Source organism: Oncorhynchus tshawytscha, linkage group LG05 (genome assembly GCF_018296145.1).
Source record: "Oncorhynchus tshawytscha isolate Ot180627B linkage group LG05, Otsh_v2.0, whole genome shotgun sequence".
In the NCBI taxonomy this organism is placed as follows: Eukaryota; Metazoa; Chordata; class Actinopteri; order Salmoniformes; family Salmonidae; genus Oncorhynchus; species Oncorhynchus tshawytscha.
Genome location: NC_056433.1, coordinates 43,852,958 through 43,875,291, shown reverse-complemented (window position 1 = coordinate 43,875,291; position 22,334 = coordinate 43,852,958). Strand labels below are relative to the sequence as shown.

At 42.8% G+C, this 22,334-nt stretch overlaps 1 protein-coding gene across 1 annotated transcript in view; it reads left to right on the top strand.

Annotated features, from left to right (window-relative positions):
- Nucleotides 1–22,334, top strand: part of LOC112250622 (receptor-type tyrosine-protein phosphatase S-like) — a 271,665-nt gene that overhangs the window by 30,872 nt on the left and 218,459 nt on the right. Inside the window, exon 2 of the mRNA XM_042321927.1 lies at nucleotides 16,780–16,864. The gene's annotated coding sequence lies outside the window, so the exon portion shown is untranslated. The remainder of the gene's footprint in view (nucleotides 1–16,779; nucleotides 16,865–22,334) is intronic.

Sequence of the window (22,334 nt, the reverse complement as noted above, 5' to 3'; positions counted from 1 at the left end):
CATACTCCTGGGGTGTCTCTGTTTGTGCCTCGGTTTGTTGGTCCTAGTTGCATTTTCATTCTGCCTAGCGGCTCATTCTAAAACACATAATGATTACTCTTAAAGAAAAGCACCTCTTGGGGATGGGAAGAGTTGTGCTGTGGTTGAAAAATGATGTTCCCCGTACAATTAAGTGACCGTGGCGAAGCAGTATAGGTTTCCACCTCGCTGCATCATCGAATCAGTTTAGGGATAGGAAGAAAAGAGAGAGAAAAGAATGCTTGGAGTTTAGCCTCAAGCTGAGCGCTGGGGTATAGAAGTCATCAGGTGAGCCAAAGATCACTATATCCTATGAATGACCCTGTTACTGCAACACCAGCCTTTGACAGTGCTCCATGTTCAACTGTATCACTACAGAACAGTCAGGGAGGCCTCTGTTCTCTCTCAACCCCCAGTATTTTTTCTCATGGATGGACACCATTGTTTTTTTGTTTTTTTTCTCTCTTTCACCAAGCTTAGATATCAACGATTAGATGCATCAGCGTTTAAGGCAGACAGATGGAGAAGTAATTCCTTGACATGTTTTATTTATGTGTTTGTTCCACCACAGATTAAGGCCGTATATCTCATTTTCTCCCACCCGGAAAAAAAAAATCCCTCGCCCTCGTCCCCTATCCCCTTCGACCATGTGGCCCAGGGTAGCTTAAAAAGAAAGTGCAGCGCAGCGTTACTGCCCAGATGTATGCACTATTATAGGGCCCGGGCAAACAGGGCACGGGGAAAAGCTAATTTCCCCTAGTTTTGGGGCAATCGCGTCTCGCGCATTTAAATCCCTGGTGAGAGGCTGGGATTGCCCTTAATGGTGTCTCATGCCCTGATGGTCAGTAAAGTGAGGACACAGCGAGCACACCGGAGTTAGTGTGAGTAGGCTGGCGTAGGCCAGAGCTGGCAGAGTGTCATGTACAGTAAACTGGGGTGGGCTGCAATGTACGACGGGATGAGTTTGCTGGATGTAAGTTTGGGGCTTCTACTGTATAGGGCTTGTGGCAGTCTGACTGGTGCAGGCTATAATGGAGTCAGCAAGGACGAAGTCGACTAGGTCAGGGGAAGTGTAGTATAGGCTGGGGCTGTCTGGGTATATTTTGGGCCTGTCCACTTAGATCGAGGTTGAGACATCAACTGTCCTCCCTCAAGGCTCCCAACTATCATAACAGTTCTAGTTAGGACTATTTAACTAGAACTGTCATTCCAGTTCGAGATCTTTGACAAATACCGGTGGTTATTGAGGCATTTCATCATGCTCCTACTCAGTTACCTTCACTTCGAAGGCAAATTTCTCGGATAACAGTGGTTACATCACATTGGTACTAGCATTACGTTTATTCCCACTTTATTTGAATCCCTCAATCTCACCAACGCACCTGTCTATTGTTTGGCAGTCACAGTAAACTATTCCTCCCTTGTCCTCATGGTAATGAATCTTTCCTGTAGAAATCCACACTCCATCTCGGGTAAACTGGGAACAGCTCATTTCCCCTAGCCTCTCAAGCTTTTGTCAGTCGAGGAAATCCTAAAGGGTGTGGGAACCATGTCTACCCACTGTCTCCCCGCTCTCCATCTCAATCCTCTTGCCCAGTGGAGTCAGTTTAAGAGGCCACCATCACTGCCTTTGGTGTTCCAGGTCTGATTTATCTTTTGATTGGGTTAATCCAGCCAATGTTTCAGTAGAGAGAAGAAAAAAATGAAGCCTCCTTCTAGAAACTCACTGGAGGACATCTATCACAATCTCTCCGAGAATAAGGTGAGAGTTGTTACCCTTCACTCTCATCCCCAGCCCCCCTCACACCCACACCTAGAGAGGTGCATTCTGGGAGTTGTAAACAGACAAAGACACATGGTTGTGTAACTATTCAGTCATTGAAGTGAACTGAAACCACTCCTTTTATTTACTGCAAGAGTTTTTCAGACCACTCTCCTATCTATATACATACAGTACCAGTCAAATGTTTGGACACACCTACTCATTCCAGGGTTTTTATTTATTTTTACTATTTTCTACATTGTAGAATAATAGTGAAGACATCAGAACTATGAAATAACACATATGGAATCATGTAGTAACCAAAAAAGTGTTTAAACAAATCAAAATATATTTTATATTTGAGATTATTTAAAGTAGCCACCCTTTGCCTTGATGACATCTTTGCATACTCTTGGCATTCTCTCAAACGACTTCATAAGGTAGTCACCTGGAATGCATTTCAATTAAAAGGTGTGCTTTGTTAAAAGTTCATTTGTGGAATTTCTTACCTTAATGCGTTTGAGCTAATCAGTTGTGTTGTGACAAGGTAGGAGTGGTATACAGAATATGGCCCTATTTGGTAAAATACCAAGTTCATATTATGGCAAGAACAGCTCAAATAAGCAAAGAGAAATGACCGTCTTTACTTTACTTTAAGACATGAAGGTCAGTCAATTCTGCAAATTTCAAGAACATTGAACGTTTCTTCAAGTGCAGTTGCGAAAACCATCAAGCACTATGATGAAACTGGCTCTCATGAAGACCGCCGCAGGAAAGGAAGACCCAGAGTTACCTCTGCTGCAGAGGATACGTTCATTAGAGTTAACTGCACCTCAGATTGCACCCCAAATTAATGTTTGAAGTAACAGACACATCTCAACATCAACTGTTCAGAGGAGACTGCGTGAATCAGGCCTTCATGGTCAAATTGCTGCAAAGAAACCACTCCTAAAGGACACCAATGAGAAGAAGTTATTGCTTGGGCCAAGAAACGATCAATCGATATTAGACCAGTGGAAATCTTTCCTTTGGTCTGATGAGTCCAAATTTGAGATTTTTGGTTCCAACCATGTGTCTTTGAGATGCGGAGTAGGTGAACGGATGATCTCCGAATGTGTGGTTCCCACTGTGAAGCATGGAGGAGGAGGTGTGATGGTGTGACACTGTCAGTGATTTATTTAGAATTCGATGAATACTTAAGCAGCATGGCTACCACAGAATTCTGCAGCAACACGCCATCCCATCTGGTTTGAACTTAGGAGGACTATCATTTGTCTTTCAACAGGACAATGACCCAAGACACACCTCAGCCTGTGTAAGGGATGTTTGACTAAGAAGGAGAGTGATGGAGTGCATATGTGGGAACTCCTTCATGGAGCTGGTTGAGAGAATGCCAAGAGCTTGCAAAGCTGTCATCAAGACAAAGTGTTTAACACTTTTTTGGTTACTACATGATTCCATATGTGTTATTATACCATTTTGATGTCATCACTATTATTCCGCAATGTGGAAAATAGCAAAAATAAAGAAAAACCCTTAAATGAGTAGGTGTGTCCAAACTTTTGACTGGTACTGTATATATTATTTTTGGGGGTCCTCCAATAAAAAACCAATACTAATGACTTCTAAAAGCACATTAATAGTACATTTTACTCTTCTGGGATGTGGTCATTGTTAACAGGGGTGAGAAAAAAGCTAATGAAAAGCAAGTCTAGGGAGATGTTTCAACATTGCTGGGACGAAGCTACAATTGAAGGCATTCTTATTTATCGGTAGAGTAGAGAGGATGAATAAAACTGGTAATGAAATTCAAGCGACAAAACACTTTTTCTGGGTTCATTGTCAGGTTGGCTCTATTAAACTCCTGCAACCCTCCCCATCTCATTTATTTATAACACTGAGGTAATGAACGGAAGACGTTTTTGTAATGAGTTCCAGATTAATTAGCTTTTTCTTTCTTCATCTGGAAACCATTACCAAAATGAATTTGTTACTGCAAACTTCCCGCAAGTTTGTTGCAAAGTTGCTGAAAACTAAATAGTGTGCCACAAAATGTTGCCAGGAGTTTCAAATGTTTGCCAGTAGTGATGAATTTGCAACAAACCTTTGGCAACAATAATATTTATTACCACTAGTGGCAAACAGAAGGCCACAGTTTTTTTCTGGTAAATAATTATCTTGAGATTCTATTTGAATCTGTGGCAACAATATTTATTGCTAGTAGAAAACAGTTTACCAGAAGTTGTTTCTGGTGAACACATGAGTTCCAAGACCAGAAAATCAGTTGCAAATGGAAACCAAGTGATCTAGCTACCTACCAAAGTCATGTTTTATGGGATAGAGTGAAACACATTTTGTTGCTATATCACAGGGTTACTCAAGTACTATTTGAGAAAGTCTGGTCAACACATTAGTCTTGGACTTCCTGACGGGCCGCCCCCTAGGTGGTGAAGGTAGGAAACAACACCTCCACTTCGCTGATCCTCAACACAGGGGCCCCACATGGGTGTGTGCTGGGCCACCTCCTGTACTCCCTGGCCACGCACCCCTCCAACTCAATCATCAAGTTTGCAGACGACACAACAGTAGTAGGCCTGATTACCAAGAATGACGAGACAGCCTACAGGGAGGAGGTGAGGTAGGGTCTGGATTTAGACCGCGGTCCGCCAGTTGAGTGCGGGGATATTTCCGTTTCTACCTGTGTTTTTGTACATTTAAAGTGATAGCTAGCTGGCTAATCAATGATTTGCTTGATATTTTAAACACCTATATTTTTAGGTGAAGACGTTGCTTAATACCTATGTGCATGTCAGTATGCTACCATCACTGTTCAGTAGCATGTTAGCCAGCTCAACAGCTAAGGTAGCAACAATATGCGCTAACTTGACATCAAAGAAAAACTAGGCAAAGTAAAATACCCTTCCCCTCCCTACCCATGGTGTTGAAAAGATACATCAACACCCTGATGCTTGTGGTACACTCACTCATAACAGTGTATCATCTTCAAGCTTGATAAGGTAAGCAAATGCATGTTTTATTCTTAGAACTGTTGTCAATTCATTATTTCTTTGTAACAATCAGAACTTTAATTGCTTTAACCCCCTAAGATCGGTGTCTGCGCTCCCACGGGAATCGAATTAGCATAATTAACCCCCAAAAAAAAATCTGCTTGTTTAAACTAGAGATATTTTTTGCATTAGATGTGTCTCAATCCACAGCATCCGCCTCTGGGCCACTAAAATGTTTTGCAGCGAGGTATAGAGCCCCCAAACCATATCTCTCTTACGGCCCCCAAAAAGCTAGGGCCAGCCCTGGCCGCCATCTCCAAAGTTCGCTCAAAAAGGCTATAGTCCTGAATTGGGGTTGATTTTTTTTGTGGTTTTAAATACATAAATGTTGTTCATTCTCTTTCTCTAATTTACATGCTGATGATTTCAAGGTTTTTATTGTGGCACTTGACATAACGTTTTCATTATAAGATCACTAAGAAAACTGTATTGGATGTATATTTATCTGTTAAGACATTGAATACATGTTGTTTAGTATATTTAGTCAATTTAGTATGATTTGGGTTTTTTCGCTGTGAGAGGCAGGTTAAGTTAAAGTTATATGTGATTTGGTTTAAGTAGCTTCAGTGCCTTCAGAAAGTATTCACACCCCTTGACTTTTTCCACATTTTGTTGTGTTACAAAGTGGGATTAAAATGGATTGATCTGTCATTTTAGGTCAATGATAAAACTAATATATCTTGATTATGTAAGTTATCACCCCATTGAGACAATACATGTTAGGAACACCTTTGGCAGCGATTACAGCTGTGTTTTTTTGGCTAAGTGTCTAAGAGCTTTGCACACCTGGATTGAACAATATTTGCCCATTATTATTTTTTAAATTCTTCAACCTCTGTCAAGTCAATTGTTGATCATATCTATAAAGCCATGTTTAAGTCTTGCCATAGATTTGCAAGCCGATTTAAGTAAAAACTGTAACTAGGCCACTCAGGAACATTCAATGTCACCTTGGCTAAGCATCTCCAATGTAGATTTGTACTTGTGTTTGAGGTTATTGTCCTGTCTGTTGTAAAGAAGACTGAAGCAGGGTTTTTTTTGCCTGTGCGTAGCTGTATTCCGTTTCTTTTTATCCTAAAAACTCCCTAGTCCTTGCCAATGACAAGCACACATACCCATAACATGAGGTAGTCACCATAATGCTTGAAAATATGAAGAATGGTACTCAGTGATGTGTTGTGTTGGATTTTCCCCAAACATAACACTTCATATTCAGGACAAAAAGTACATTTCTTTGCCACATTTTTGGCAGTATTACTTTGTTGTGAACAGGATGCACAGGCTTTCTTCTTTTCACTCTGTCATTTAGGTTTGCATTTTGGAGTAATTACAAAGGTGTTGATCCATTCTCAGTTTTCTCATATCACAACCATTAAACTCTGTAACTGTTTTAAAACCACCATTGGCCTATTAGTGAAATCCCTGAGCCGTTCCCTTCCTCTCCAGCAAGGAGTTAAGAAGGAAGCCTTTATCTTTGCAGTGACTGGGTGTATTGATACACCATCCAAAGCCTAATAAATAACTTCACCATGCTCAAAGGGAGATTCTTTTTTTTTTTAAATCACATGTACTAATCTGTGCCCTTCTTTGCAATGCATTGAAAAACCTCCTTGGTCTTTGTGGTTGAATCTGTGTTTGAAATTCACTGCTCTACTGAGGATCCCTACAGATAATTGTATTTATGGGGTACAGAGAGGAGGTAAAAAAAATCATGTTAACCACTATTATTGAACACAGAATGAGTCCATGCAACTTATTATGTAGTTAACTTATTTAGGCTTGCCATGACAAAGGGGTTGAATACTTATTGACTCTAATTTGCATATTCATAATGATTTTGCAGCAAATTTACAGCAAACAGTAGAATGTTCGCCACAAGTTTCCCAGAATTGTTTGCCAGAACTTCACAAATCGTCACAAATTTGTCACAACAGTGCCGCAAAACAAATTTTCTTGTGAAAATTTGCCGCCAATTGGCCAAATATTTGCAACAACTGTTTGCCAGGAGCCTGTTTCTGAAGTAAGGGAAAGTGATACATAGGCTGTGTGTCGCACCCATGCGTCAATCTATGCAACAAGATTTTTTTAAATCCCTGTAAAAATCTGTCAGTTTAAGCAAGTGATATCTGGCTTTTTGCATGGGGCATGGGGCGTCTCAAACCAAGGCATCTGCTTATGTCGGCCTTCAGCATCTGCGGTGGAAGGTGGCCGAGCTGCAGTGGTGTTTGTCTCACAAAAACGTCTGTAGCGTCCGACCAGCTTGACAAACTAATATGACCCACTATATAGAAAAATGAGACTCTCAAAAACATGATGGTGTTCTCCATCTTGCCCTATGACCCCCTCAAGCCCCACGGGACTCGTCTGAAAGTAACCAGTACTGGTAAAACAACAAAAAAATGAATGGAAGTATGGATGTAGTTTTGTGTCCCCAAAAAACACAATATATCCTTAGCTTTTTTATATGTCCCTAGATATACTGGAGGAAAGACACTTCAAAACCTTATTACTTATTATGTATTTTGTCTTGACATTTATGAATGTTATTCCATTTGTTTATGGAGGATTTTAATGTGAATTAATTGATTTGCTGAGGTTGTATCAGAACTTTTTGGTGGACTCTTTGAATGAGTATGTGTATGTGGCTGCATTTTGCTTGGTTGGCCTCAGCTTTAGCACACTACTTATGATAGTTCTCTTTGTCATGACCGATCCCCTTCTTCCTTCTATCCCTTCTATCTTCATTTTACCCCTTGTCCTTGTGCTTTTAATACTATCTCAGTGAGGCTGTGCATTTTTAAACACGGCACTCTCCAAAGGGACCGTCTAAAATCTCCTCTCTCCTCCAGGCAGACAGGAGAACAATTAAGTCAGGAGCACTGCCTCGTTTCTGTCCGAGTAATAGGCCCAGTGGTGGCACTTTACTGAAATTCGCCAGACATTTCAAGAAGGCGACGGAAAGGAGAGGGGGTTTAAAAATAAAGATGGCACTAAGATCAATTACGGCTGGAGTATATTGTGGCACATTTTCCTCTCGCGGATGGGCCTCTCGCTGAGTAGCGGCGAGTCTGGCGACTGGTGTCATTACTCAGAGGGTCGGCGTGACACGACGCTGATGGAATATCGCGCATCCCTCCACTCCCGACCACACTGCTTGAAGTTACTCTGGGCCACCTTGCTAAATGGGTTTACATTTTTAATTTGCTGCTCTGGAACCGAGACCACATCTTTGGAGGATAGTGTAGATGTAATTTATCTAAACTCCCAGCTGTTGTTCACCCCAAGGCTTCATGTGTAGGCTTGGCGGAGAGGAGAGGCCATTTGGAATGTATATGAAGTCCAATGTCTCTAATATAACATCCCCAAAAATATTTTACGTTCCATGTTTTGGCCAATATAATACCTGCTCCTCTTATGGACCTAACGAAAGTATTTCTAGAAGGAAGCACATTTTAAGTGGGTAAAAATGGGCATCCCGAGTGTCAGATTGGCCTACTGCATACTTACCGCAACCCAATGAACCTAGAACTCTAAGTCTCAACTTCTCTCCCCTTCCCATCTCTTAAAACAACTGATTTCCTGTGAGTACAGTGCAGTGCACAACTTACAGTAAACTTCCCTTGATCAACCAAACATCCCCCCCACACACACAGTTTGTCACTCCAATCACTATAGTCCCTATTAATGCTGATGTGTGTGGGTGCTTTATTTACTGAGCCAGCAGTTGCGCACATGCAATGGCCTGCAGTAATTTATAACATTTGCCATAAAAGCCGCCACTTATCCACAGTGGGGAGGCTGGTTAGAGTGTGGATGGGTGTGGAGGGTGGTGGTGCGCTATCATGCAGCTCATCCTTAATGAGTGCGGATTAGAGGGGATGATCCAGGCTTTGCAAAGCCCTGGTCCAGGGCTGGGGAGGTCAAAGCTCTCGGAAGCTTCCGAATTCCATGCCACACAAATACGGCAACAGTAGATATTAGTAATAATAAACTAAACTACTTCACCCCCCCTCCCCTTCCATCGCAACCCCACCCCTTCCCTTCCCAGAACCCACCCACTACCCCCTGCTGCCAATTGCCATGCCACACCAGCCCTACCCCCTCCCTCAATGACTACGGGCGTACTAAGCACTGATTATATGTCTCCGAAGCGATTTGTTTATTCATTTAATTATTTGCCGAGTCGTCACGTGTGAGAAGATGACAAATAACGTTTGGAAATGGGACTGTCCACTGGTCTTAGACAGAGGTTTTCTGGAATGTTCAACTAACTGTCAATATCTGCAAGCATCTATTAAATATGAGTGATTTATGTCCCAATTTAATCCACAGGGCAAGTTTACAGGCTTGTTTCTTGGTCCCCTCGATCCCATTTGATGGGTGCCATTGTTTTTACCAAACAGCTAATCTTGAGATTTATGGCCCGATGTGAAGACGTAGTGATATCTTGGCTTTCCTCAGAGAAATATGGGATACCTTTAACATAGGCTACAGTACAGCCATACAACACTTCTTCCACAATATGAGAGAAAAAGAGGAAGGGAGAGAGATGACGTAAATGGAGAGAGATAGATGGAGATGGATAGATGGATAAAGAGAATGCCGCAAGCTGGACCCAACAGTCTGAGCAGTCATAAACGTGTGAGTAAGTGTGTGTGTGTGTGTGTCAGTGAGAGAGAGAGAGAGAGAGAGAGAGAGAGAGAGAGAGAGATGATTTATCGTAATTAATCCTCTGCTGTGTCCAGTCCCCCTGGCCGAGGGACACATCTGTGACCAAATAATGCTTCCAATCCAATGTCACCAGCCTCTCACTGAAGGGCATCAGCAGATTTACTAGACAGATCGTTCCATATGATTTCAATCACTTTCTGACTCCATCCCATTTTCATTTGAAGGAAACCTTCCATACGTGTTTGCCTATGGTAGAAAGTGACTTTTTGGACCTGAATACCAAAACATTCAGGAGATTGAGGTGATCAAAGTTGATCCATTTTGCATACCCCACCATGAGACATCCATGTCTTCATCACTGAAAAATAAAAAAGTTGAGTTTGATGACATTTGAAAGCTTACAAAGGTGTTTGAAATTGTTTTATGATTTATACAAACCTAACCCCAGTTAACACAGTCATTCAGGGGAGCAGACTCCTCCTAGGTAGGAGGCTACTTCGGGGATATTTTAGCATTGTGAAATACATCACCACCAGATCCAATAACATTAATTATTGTGATATTAGGAATATCTAACTCCAGTCTGTCTGGCGTTGTGATTGTGATTTAGTGAACAGGGGGGGAAAACTGCCGAGGCTTTAGACGGGCAGGTCCTCTAATTGAAACGCCACTCCCACCCCAATTCCCCCCACTCCCCAGAATCATCTACAGGAGAAGGGGAAATGCTGAGGCCAACTACGGCAGACAGACAGACACAGCAGTAATTATTGTTTGGGAATTCGCTGAGAGCCAGCTAACATAATGGGCACTGTTGCGTTTATCGGCGCAAGACAGACCCCCTAATGAAACTTGAATCAGAGTGGCTGCCGTGGAGTGGCTCGTCAGTCTGTGGGAGATGTTCCACAGAAACAAAACATACAGGGCTGTGTGATTGTTCAGGCCTTCTGTTGCTTATAATGGGATTCGCTGGAAGGGCGATCTGTATATGAGGATATGGAGGCGGTGGGGTGGAGGATTATGTGTGTGTGTGCGTGTGTGTGTGCGTGTGCGTGCGTGTGTGTGTGTGCGTGCGTGCGTGTGCGTGCGTGTCAAAAAATGTTTGTGATCAGGAGAGTTCAAGGCAACGCTGTTTGGGCTGCCGTTTGAGTTGCATCACATACAAAGAAATACATATTATTGAAATGACATTGAACCAAACCTGACCCCAACTGATGGCCCAGCTATTTGTTTTAGTGCACAGATGCTGGATGGATCCTGAAACAGAGCTGCCCATTTGTTGAACAGGGGGGACACACCACTTTGAACAACAGGTGGCATTTCAGACGAAGCCATTGCATCATTTAAATAAGTCATGAGGTAATTCAACACGTTCCTTCCTAACAGCCTTCCTAACTGGTTGCAAAATACCCACGAGTGTCTGGAAAATAATTTATGATAAACATGTAGATGATAGTATGGTACGACTTTACAATAAGGGCACATCAACAAATGCTTGTTAATATCTAGACTGTAAACTCTCCTTCCAGACTCATATCAAACATCTCCAATCCAAAATCAAATCTAGAATCGGCTTTCTATTTCGCAACAAAGCCTCCTTCACTCGCGCCGCCAAACTTACCCTAGTAAAACTGACTATCCTTACCGATCCTCGACTTCGGCGATGTCATCTACAAAATGGCTTCCAATACTCTACTCAGCAAACTGGATGCAGTTTATCACAGTGCCATCTGCTTTGTTACTAAAAGCACTTTATACCACCCACCACTGCAACCTGTATGCTCTAGTCGGCTGGCCCTCGCTACATATTCGTCGCCAGACCCACTGGCTCCAGGTCATCTACAAGTCCATGCTAGGTAAAGCTCCGCCTTATCTCAGTTCACTGGTCACGATGGCAACTCCCACCCGTAGCACGCGCTCCAGCAGGTGTATCTCACTGATCATCCCTAAAGCCAACACCTCGTTTGGCCGCCTTTCCTTCCAGTTCTCTGCTGCCTGTGACTGGAACGAATTGCAAAAATCGTTGAAGTTGGAGACTTTTATCTCCCTCACCAACTTTAAACATCTGCTATCTGAGCAGCTAACCGATCGCTGCAGCTGTACATAGTCCATCGGTAAATAGCCCACCCAATTTACCTACCTCATCCCCATACTGTTTTTATTTATTTACTTTTCTGCTCTTTTGCACACTAGTATCTCTACCTGCACATGACCATCTAATCATTTATCACTCCAGTGTTAATCTGCTAAATTGTAATAATTAATTTACCTCCTCATGCCTTTTGCACACAATGTATATAGACTCTTTTTTTTATTTTTTAAATGTTTAATTTTTTTTTCTCTTTTTTTCTGCTGTGTTATTGACTTGTTTATTGTTTACTCCATGTGTAACTCTGTGTTGCTATCTGTTCACACTGCTATGCTTTATCTTGGCCAGGTCGCAGTTGTAAATGAGAACTTGTTCTCAACTAGCCTACCTGGTTAAATAAAGGTGAAATAAAACATTTAAAAAATAAATAAATATAGCCTCATTGTAAAGTGTAACAGATTATACATGTTAATCACTTTTCGGAACCTTTGTGACGGACTTGCTAGAGTGTTATTTTGGACGTAGCTCCACATTTAAAGGATAAAAACAGACTTTTCATTCTTTGTCAACTGTAAGATACAGTGCCTTCAGAAGGTATTCATACCCATTGACTTATTATGTTACAGCCTGAATTCAGAATGGATTGAATAGATTTCTGTTTGCATCCATCTGCACACGACACCCCAAATGACAAAGTGGAAACACGTTTTTAGAAGTGCACATGTATTTATTTAAATGTAAATAAACAAGAAATATCTCATTCACATAAATGTTCACACCCCTGAGTCAATACATGTTAGGATCCCCTTTGGCAGTGACTACAGCTGAGAGTCTTTTTTTGGGTGACTCTCTAAACTCTTTGCACACCGGGATTGTACAATATTTCCACATAAAAAAAAAAAACTGTTAAATTGGTTGTTGATCATTGCTAAAAAGCAATTTTCAAGTCTTGCCATAGATTTTCAAGCCAATTTAAGTCAAAACTATAACTAGGCCACTCAGGAACATTTAATCCGGTGCATATTTGGCCCTGTGTTTCAGGTTATTGTCCTGATGAAAGGTGAATTTGTCTCCCAGTGTCTGTTGGAAAGCAGACTGAACCAGGTTTTCCTCTAGGATTTTGCCTGTGCTTAGCACTATTCCATTTATCCCCCCCCCCCTAGTCCTTGCTGGTGACAAGTATACCCATAACATGACGCAGCCACCACCACGCTTGGAAATATGAAGGGTGGTACTCAGTGATGTGTTGTATTGGATTTGTATTCAGGGCATGAAGTTAATTTCTTTGCCACACTTTTTGCAGTTTTACTTTAGTACCTTCCTGCAAACAGGATGCATGTTTTTGGAATAATTTTGTTCTCTACAGGCTTCCTTCTTTTCACTCTGTCATGTTGGTTAGTAATTGTGGACTAACTACAATGTTGTTGATCCATCCTAAGTTTTCTCCTATCACAGCCATTAAACTCTAACTGTTTTAAAGGCACCATTGGCCTCATGGTGAAATCCCTGAACGGTTTCCTTCCTCTCCGACTGAGTAAGAAAAGACACCTGTCTCTTATTAGTGACTGGGTGTATTGATACACCATCCAAAGTGTAATTAATAACTTCACCATGCTCAAAGGGATATTCAGTGTCTGTTTTTCTACCGTTAGGTGCCCTTCTTTGCGAGGCATTGGACCTCACTGTTGTTTCTGGTTGAATCGTTTGATATTCCCTGCTCGACTGAGGGACCTAACAGATAATTGTATGTGTGGGGTACAGAGATGAGGTAGTCATTCAAAAATCACATTAAACACTATTATTGCACACAGAGTTAGCCCATGAAACGTATTTTGTGACTTGTACATTTTTACTCGTTACATTATTTTTTTGATTTACTCAATACTTATTGACACAAGACATTTTAGATGATCATTTTTTAAAACATTTTTACACATTTCTAAAAACAGAATTCCACTTTGACATTATGGGGTATTGTGTGTAAACCAGTGACTTAAAATCTCAATCTCACTTCAAATTCAGGCTACAACACAACAAAATGTGGAAAAAGTCAAGGGGTGTGAATGCTGTACTTTCTGAAAGCCCTGTAGTTCATCATCTCATGCCCGAAGGCCTTGGCGGACTCCTCAGCGCTCCATTCTTCCAATGCCATTGAATTATCATCTACAATCTGCATGAAATGATTTTTCTCTTTTTCATCTCATTTTACTAAACAGGATTACACCGCTGATGTATCTCCTAAGCCATGTAATATTTACTGTTTGCATTCATAGGGTGTTGTTTCTATTTATTTTCGATAACGTCATTTCCACCTATATATCGAAATAAAAAGAGAAAGGGGATGAGTGAGTGACTGACCTTCCGTCCGCCGGTAGACAGTGGACGACTGCCAAGAGCACAGATCCTCTATCTGTCCAATATATTAGAGGAGCTTAGGTGAGCTTTCCCCCCCTCCTACCCACTTCCCTAACCCCCCGGCACCGTGGCAGAGGCCCAGGTTTAATTGCTGTGGGTCACAACAATAACTTTATGCCCTCAGAACATTGAAGAGGGGAGGGGGTGTTGGGGAGGGGGGAGGGGTCGAGGGGACGACAGGGTCACACAAGGTGACAGGTGTGGTGAGACCGGGGAGTGGGGGGTGATGGAGGTTGCTTTGGTCCTTTTCCAGTCAAAGACTTTCGGTGTGTGTGTGTGTGTGTGTGTGTGTGTGTGTGTGTGTGCATGCCATGCATGTGTGTGTGGTGGAGGAACCTCATTTGGAGAGACAGGGGGCATACACCCACCCAAACACCAAATACAGTGCAGAATGCAGACATCGAGGCTTAAGCTGGTGGTGCTATTTCATTCGTCCAGTATATTCAACCCACTAGTAAAGGTGGGTTTTTTACTTTACAAGTACAACACTTGTTGACAGAGACACATTCCTTGAATAGGTCAGACATTTGTGGTGTTTGTATTTTGGCCCATGTGCTAAATCTGATAATATACACAGTGTACACCATAGTCTGGACACCTGCTCTTTCCATGACATAGACTGACCAGGTGAATCCAGGTGAAAGCTATAATCCCTTATTGATATCACTTGTTAATGCCACTTCAATCAGTATCGATGAAGGGGAGGAGACGGGTTAAAGAAGGATTTTTAAGCCTGAAGACAATTGAGACATTGATTGTGTGTGTGTGCCATTCAGAGGGTGAATGGGCAAGACACAAGTGCCTTCGTGTCAAGAGCTGCAACACTGCTGGGTTTTTAAACAGTCTCCCGTGTGTATCAAGAATGTTCCACCACCCGAAGAACATCCAACCAACTTGACACAACTGTGGGAAGCATTGGAGTCGACATGGGCCAACATCCCTGTGGCACACTTTCAACACCTTGTAGAGTCCATGCCCTGACGAATTGAGGCGGTTTTGAGGGCAACTGAATATTAGGACTGTGTTCTTAATGTTTTGGACACTCATTGTATATAATTATATAATACATGCCATTCAGCAGACACATTTTACATATGGGTCGCCCCGGAATCAAGCCCACCACACTGGTGTTACAAGCGCCATGCTCTACCAACTGAGCTACAAAAGGACTCAAACGCCTTTGCCTCACTACACCAATCCTGTCACAGTACTGGAGAAAGAAAAACAGAGTGAGAAAATCACAGGATGCAGGCTCTACTGAGATGTCTTTTCATCCGCGTTCCACCATCTCCCAATTTACTGTGCACCATGATGCTTGGCCATCTGTCTCAGCGGTGACTAAACTTCATGCCAATATGTTGCAGGGTCATGAGAAAACAAACCGGAGAGCTCTTTCCTCATGGGTGGAGATGCGGCCTCGCCCTCGTTTCATACCAAAATGTGAGGATACAGCACTGCTTTAGCCATAGCGTTAGCCTAGCGTTAGCCTTTGTGCATTGTTAGCCTGTAACATAAGAGAGGGGGGCAGCAGTAGTGCAACACCGTGTGCAGAGAAGAAATGCCGTACATTAAACAAATTCCCTTTGCGCTCCTCTTGGCAGCAGATTAGCTGTGAAGGGGAGGACACACTGGAGCCCAGATTGCCATACCCCCTCCATGCACACATGTGTACACACACACATATACACACACAGACACACACTCTTTCACACACAGATACTCTCTCATTCTCTCTCTATCTGTCTCTCTCTTGCTCTCTTTATCTCTCTCACACACACACAGACACACACACACACACACACACACACACACACACTGTACATACCCCCCTCCGCGTCCTCCTCTCTGTGCCCCAGCCCAGCTCCACTGGGGACTAGGCACAACCCCTTTTAGCTGTTATGATTGGCCGGGCTGGAATTCAAGCGGCCCGTCAGGATGAGGAATCATGTCTCCCTGCTGGCTGGTTGTCGTGGTAACAATGGGGTTGCTGGGGGGCCTGTCTATGAACTGAGCTGAGAGAACAAGGAAGAGAATGAGGGAGGGAGGGGACAAAGGGCGGTGTAAGAGAAATCGAGGGAGAAGAAAGTCCTTTCCGCTCAGTGTTGCTCAGTCATAATGCAACCGCGGCTGCCCTGGAACACACAAGGTGTCAGGCTGGCATGTATAATACACACCTTTTCATAATCATATTACTACAGTATTCATTGTAATGTCTTATAAGAGTGATCCTGGGGCCTTTTTTAATGATGAGATACTCTGACCTTTGGTAAAGATAACCCCTCTCCCCCCGGTGAGCGAAGCATCCACAACACACACACACAAGACAGTGGTGCCTATGGCTCCAGGCTTACTGAGAGTATTGACAGAATATTGAGTGGAGGTGTGTGTGTGTGACATAGGAGAGAGAGAAAGAGAGATGAACTTGCCAAGCACGCATGCATAGTCAAATGTACACACGCGCGCGCATACATACAGGCTATGTGCACACACATGGACACGTACACGCACGTATACACACACTCATTATGGATTATATATATTTTTTTAAATGCAAGTGGAATTTAATGTAAATTCACACTCCAGCAATGTTCTCCAGCAATCAGCCTTGCCTCGTTCGAGCCCTGCGATTCGAACACTGAAGGGCAGGGGGGAAAAAAGTGAAAATCATCTAGGCGCTAAGTTTCTCCACTCAAAGAGGCCGTTCATTTGGCAGTCCCTTTCATTAACATTTCTCTTTCATTTCTCCCTCTCTGGTAAAGGTACACTTGAGCAAAAAGGAGAAGACAAACGCCACTGAAACAACTGAAGATATGAAGCTAAAGGGCTTTTGAAAACAAACGAGAGGTAAGTGGCTCTAAACTTTGCATGGCCCCGGGCCTCATCCATCTTGGAGGGAGGTGGAAGAAACAGCAGTTATAGTGGCCTAATTCTGTTCCAGCTCGAATTTCTCTCGGCCCCATAAGAATCAATTGCACTTTCTACCTCAAAAACATTGCGTAAACACTCTCCAACTTTACAGCTGAGATTCCTATTAGGCCTATGTCTACCAGTATTACTGTACTTTAAAATGGTGCTATTACCACTATGGTACTATAGAATTAGAAATGCCAAAACCCCAACAATCATTACTTCTCAACCTACTAGAAGTACTATTACTACTACACTACTACATTTTTTAAATATTTGAGTATTTGCTGTGATATTATTAGCAGATTGGTAGTAGTAGTAGTAGTAGTAACAACCTCTACTAGTCAACCATCCGTCCAATGATTTCCACTCTATCAGATGTGTGTGTCTGTAGTAAGAGGTCAGAGTGCCACCACTCAGGTTAATTTCTCCCCCGTCTGCGCAGGCCATCCATCTGTATTGACAGCTGTGTCCAAAAGAGAGAGAACCATCATCTAACTGTCAGAGCAGGTTAATGTTGAGGAGCGTGTTTTACCCTCTGTAGTCCAGTCTACCTGCCTGCACATTCCTCTCGGTGCTCAGGGTTTCATTTCCCTAGGTTGGCAGACACCAACTCTCCAGTATTCACTGCTTCCTTCTGGGTATTACCTCGGTTTTTGACTACTGACAAATGTCATTATCTTCGTACTTTCAACACTGATGGAAATCTTCAATTTACGGACGTGATCTTACATTTACCCATCGTTTAGGTTGGAGGGCATTAACTTTTTACTATCGATATGCACTGCTTCCGTCTGGGCAATATCTTAGCTACCTGTGTTTTTAAATATTGACAAATCTCATTGACATCAACTTTAACATATAACATACTTTATCCACTCTATATTGATTGAAATTACAATTCTGCACTAATCTTCCATTTAACATAGTTTTGGTGGATTTATTCGCATGTTACGCTTGCAAAAACAAAGATAAAAGCCTACTCTTATGGGACACAGAAGAAAATGGACGTCCGCACTTAGGTTAGGGATGTCAGCACTACCGTACAGTTAGCAACTAGGCAGACAGATGGTTTCTTGGTGTCGGCACTAGCAGGCCATTCTCCAACACTGTCTTAAGGCTCACAAGCAGCCGTATTAATAGCCGCATTCAGCATGTTGAGGGAGATGATACTTAGGCCCTCGATGACCTGCTTTCGTTTAACTGTGAAAGTGGAGAACAGAGAAGTGCCACATCTGGACCCTCCGGAGCAGCAGCAGCACTCAATGTGGAAGAGACTGGGAGCAGAGGGAGGGAGGCAGTGGGTGTGGCCAGGGGGCTCGAGTGTGTGTGGTTGGGGGAAGGGAGGAGGAGTGTGTGTGTGTGTGTGGGGGGTGATATCTGTGTGTGTGGGGGCTGGGTGAGAAAGTGTGTGCGTGTGTGTGCATACAGTAATGGGAATTTTTTCAATACATTTTTTTGCAATGAGGGCATTTGAAATGAAGATTAAGAATAACAGCCATCCAAAAATGTCCTAACGTGCTGACTATTCAAAGAATGCACAGGATGCTTAACTTTGCCTAAAATCTTTCGGATCATTTGTTTATCTTCTTGACAAGGTGTTGGGGCCTTCACAAGCTGTGGTATTGGCTAACTAGGTGTCATTTTATTGTGATTGTGGGGGTTAACTGCTTAGTGCTTAGATTAGGCTCGAATGGGCAATTCTTTAAGGGCTTATGCACATGAATGAACAAGGAGTACTAGGAGTACTACCTACCATTGGGTGGGCTTTAGTATGGATAGAAGTGAAAGAGCAGTGCTCATGAGGGCTCTAGCGTGTTCATCTTTACAACTAGCATTGGGTCGGACGGCGGCGCTCTGTTTTAGCGGCAGCTAGCATGGCGGCCTTGTTTGATAGTCTGTTTTTTTTAATTACATTTTTTTACCTTTATTTAACTAGGCAAGTCAGTTAAGAACAAATTCTTATTTTCTATGACGGCCTAGGAACAGTGGGTTAACTGCCTGTTCAGGGGCAGAACGACAGATCTGTACCTTGTCAGCTCGGGGAATTGAACTTGCAACCTTTCGGTTACTAGTCCAACACCCTAACCACTAGGCTACCCTGCCACCCCAATGTGCCAGACCAGCTGCCCTGTGCAACCCTGGAAATAAACTACCATTATTCAATTATGAATGCTCCAATTATTTACAGCTGTGTTTAAAGAAATGTAAATTAACCTCAAGTCTTGAGGTAATGAATTTGATTCCTCCGGCATATATAATTTCATGCTATTTGGGAATCAAAAGGCGTATTTTCTTTTTTAGATGTTCCCCCCACCAGTAATGCAGATCCAGCTTAAGCAGTGTGTCGCATTTTAAAAGAGGATCATTCATATTGTTTGGGGAATATTTGTAATCATTCCAAGGCGTTACATGAGTTTGTTTGTTTGTCTGTTCGTTAAGGGCTTTGTGTTGTGCGTATCCCATTTTGGAAACCAGCCAGGATTCATAACGGTTATTCAATTCAAACCAACTGTTAATTTCACAAATGACAACCATTTTGTACGGCTCCTAACCTCACATTAGCATGAGTCCCTGGAATTCAAACCACCTTAAACTTTACCACTGCACAAAAAAAAACTACTTTCTCAGGCCACCGCAGTACACTTTCACACATCTTTTCCCGAGTTGACAGACAAACAAAGAGAAATGGTTGGCAATGGCGGGTATAGCCTATACGGTAAAATCTAGTTTGGAGATGCTATCATTTAGCATTTTATTAACAAAGCCGGACCAGTTGTGCGGTGCTCGAGGGCCCGGCCTACTAATCCTGAGACAGGCAGAGCGAATGGTCTGCGGCTCAGACTTGCCAGCCTCAATTAGCCCTGGTTGAGAGCACAGTGCTGTGTTGGCTGAATCCATTCTCTGCCTGGGTAGGGCCACAGTGTAAACACTGCTCGGTAGAGCCATGCTCTCTAAGGCAGCCATGTTGTTTTCATCGAGCCCTTTTCGTTGGTGTTGTCTCCAGGCTCTAGCTATGTCCTTGTGTTGGTGTCGTACTTGTCTTGGTGTTTCGGGATGTGTTTTCACAGTTTATGAGTGTACATGCATGTGCACGGTTAAACAGTTTATATTTACATTCAAACCTGTCTCATTCTCAGGTGAAAAATACTATAGTATACTATTGTTAAATACTATAGTAGACTTTACTGTAGTATTTACTGTTTTTTTGCGGACATGACTGTACTATACTGTAGTTATACAGTTCACTATAGTATAAATCATGTAGTAAAAATTACTGTAGTTATATACTATAGTAATTACTGTAGCATTTTTGTGGACTGTAGTACATTGTAGTATTTACTGTAGCGTTTTTGCAGACATTACTGTAGTATTTAATATAGTGTTTTGTTTTATTATCTTTAACATAGCAGTGGGGGATTTGGTCGAGGTATACTACAATGTGAAGTAAAGTATTCTACAGTATACTACAGTTTACTACATAATTCTATAGTAAGTACTGTAGTGTTCTAGAGTAAACTGTAGTATCTTTTCATGTGGGTACACAGTGCAAGAACCCGAACGGGCAGGTCTAACCATGCACAGGCTGACCCCACTCTAGTCTGTCAGTGTGTGAGTAGAATCCCCCATAATGCCTCAGTCAGTGTCAGTGGTGAGCAGTGCTGTATTTGCTCTGCAGCAGCGGTGTTGTGCTGACCTCGTGAACCCATGTGTAAACAAAGTGCCGTGGCTCCCTCAGTCCAATATTCCCCTGCACCAAATAAGAAAGACACAGCCAACCAGCCAGCCAGTTAGCCAAAGGTCTGGAGAGAAACAGCCCCTGGCTTCACTCATCACTCACAAAACAGTTCTCCTCTCATAGAGGTGTGGAAAGCTGACTGTTCTCTCTCTTTCGCTCTCTCACTCACTTACTCGTCTTCCTCTCTCTCTCCCTCTCCCTCTCTCTCTCTCTGCCTCTCCCTCACTTACACACCTTCCTCTTGCTCTCTCTCTCTCTCTCTCTTTCTTCCTCTAGCTCTTTCTCTCCACTTGTGGATTTCTCCATGATATTCACACACTGGCAAATGGCAGTTGAGTTCAACAAAAGCTGAGGTGAAGAAAGGACTGAGATAGGCAGTGAGAACAAGGATGAGTCATTGAGAGAGAAAAATAGAGAGAGGGAGAGAGACAGAACAAGAAAGATAGAGGTAAACGTGTTTGATTTCAGAAATGCACACAGTTAATAGATTCCTCTGTGCTGTCTAGTAATATGTCTGTCGATTATTTTCAACCACTCATATTTCCTGGTGGGAGGGACCCATTTCCTCCACATAGACCACACTCCTTGTTCCACTGATGAGTGTTAGAGAGTGTTCGCTCTAGCTCCAGTTGTAACAAACCTGATGCAGCTGATCAACCAACTAATTATTAGAAAATGGTGCGCTAATTTAGGGTTGGAGTGAAAAACTACAGGACGGTAGCTCTCCAGGAACAGGTTTGGACAGCTCTGCACTAACACAGAGGTCAGAACTGATCTCGACTCACAATACACCCCTATCTCCAAATCAAATGCCCAGTCACAGGCCCACAGTCAATATTAATAGAAAATCTAGCACAAATGACCCCCCTCCCTTCATCGCTCCACACCCCCACCCATTCCGCTGCTTGTGTATCGAGGTAATGAATTCATAATCTCTAGCCGAGGCCTTTGTAGATCTCTATCGCCGTGGAGATAAGAGAAGCATCGTTCTGCTCTAATAGCTGTCAGTCTGCCTCTCTTCCTGCTCCTGGCTCGGCCTGTCTCTCTCTCTCTCTCTCTCTCTCTCTCTCTCTCTCTCTCTCTCTCTCTCTCTGTCCCTTTGGGTGTGTGCGTGTGTGTGTGCATCAGTGGAGGCTCCTCAGAGGAGGAAGGGGAGGACCATCCTACTCAGCGAATATCTGAAGAAGACAAAAATTGTGAAACAACAAACAAAGAAGTTATCCTGTTTATATACAACTATGCTAAATATATTCCTGTCACTAAAAAACTGAATAAAACACACTGTTTTGCAATGAAGGCCTACAGTAGCCTCTAGGGTAGCACCATGGTATAGCCGGAGGACAGGTATTTTCCGTCCTCCTCTGGGTACATTGACTTCAATACAAAGCCTAGGAAGCTCAAGGTTCTCAACACCGTAGACTTACACAGTAATTGTGACGACTTTCAGAGGACAACCTATCTGAGCTCTTACGGTATGAACTAACATCTTGCCCATCCAATCAAAGGGTCAGAGAATGAATCTAGTACTGAAGGCATAAGCTACAGCTAGCTAGCACTGCAGTGCATAAAATGTGGTGAGTAGTTGACGCAAAGCGAGAGAAAGACAGTAGTTGAACCCTTTTAAACAAATTAAGGAGAAGCAACAGAGAGAGAATGAGAGAGAGAGAA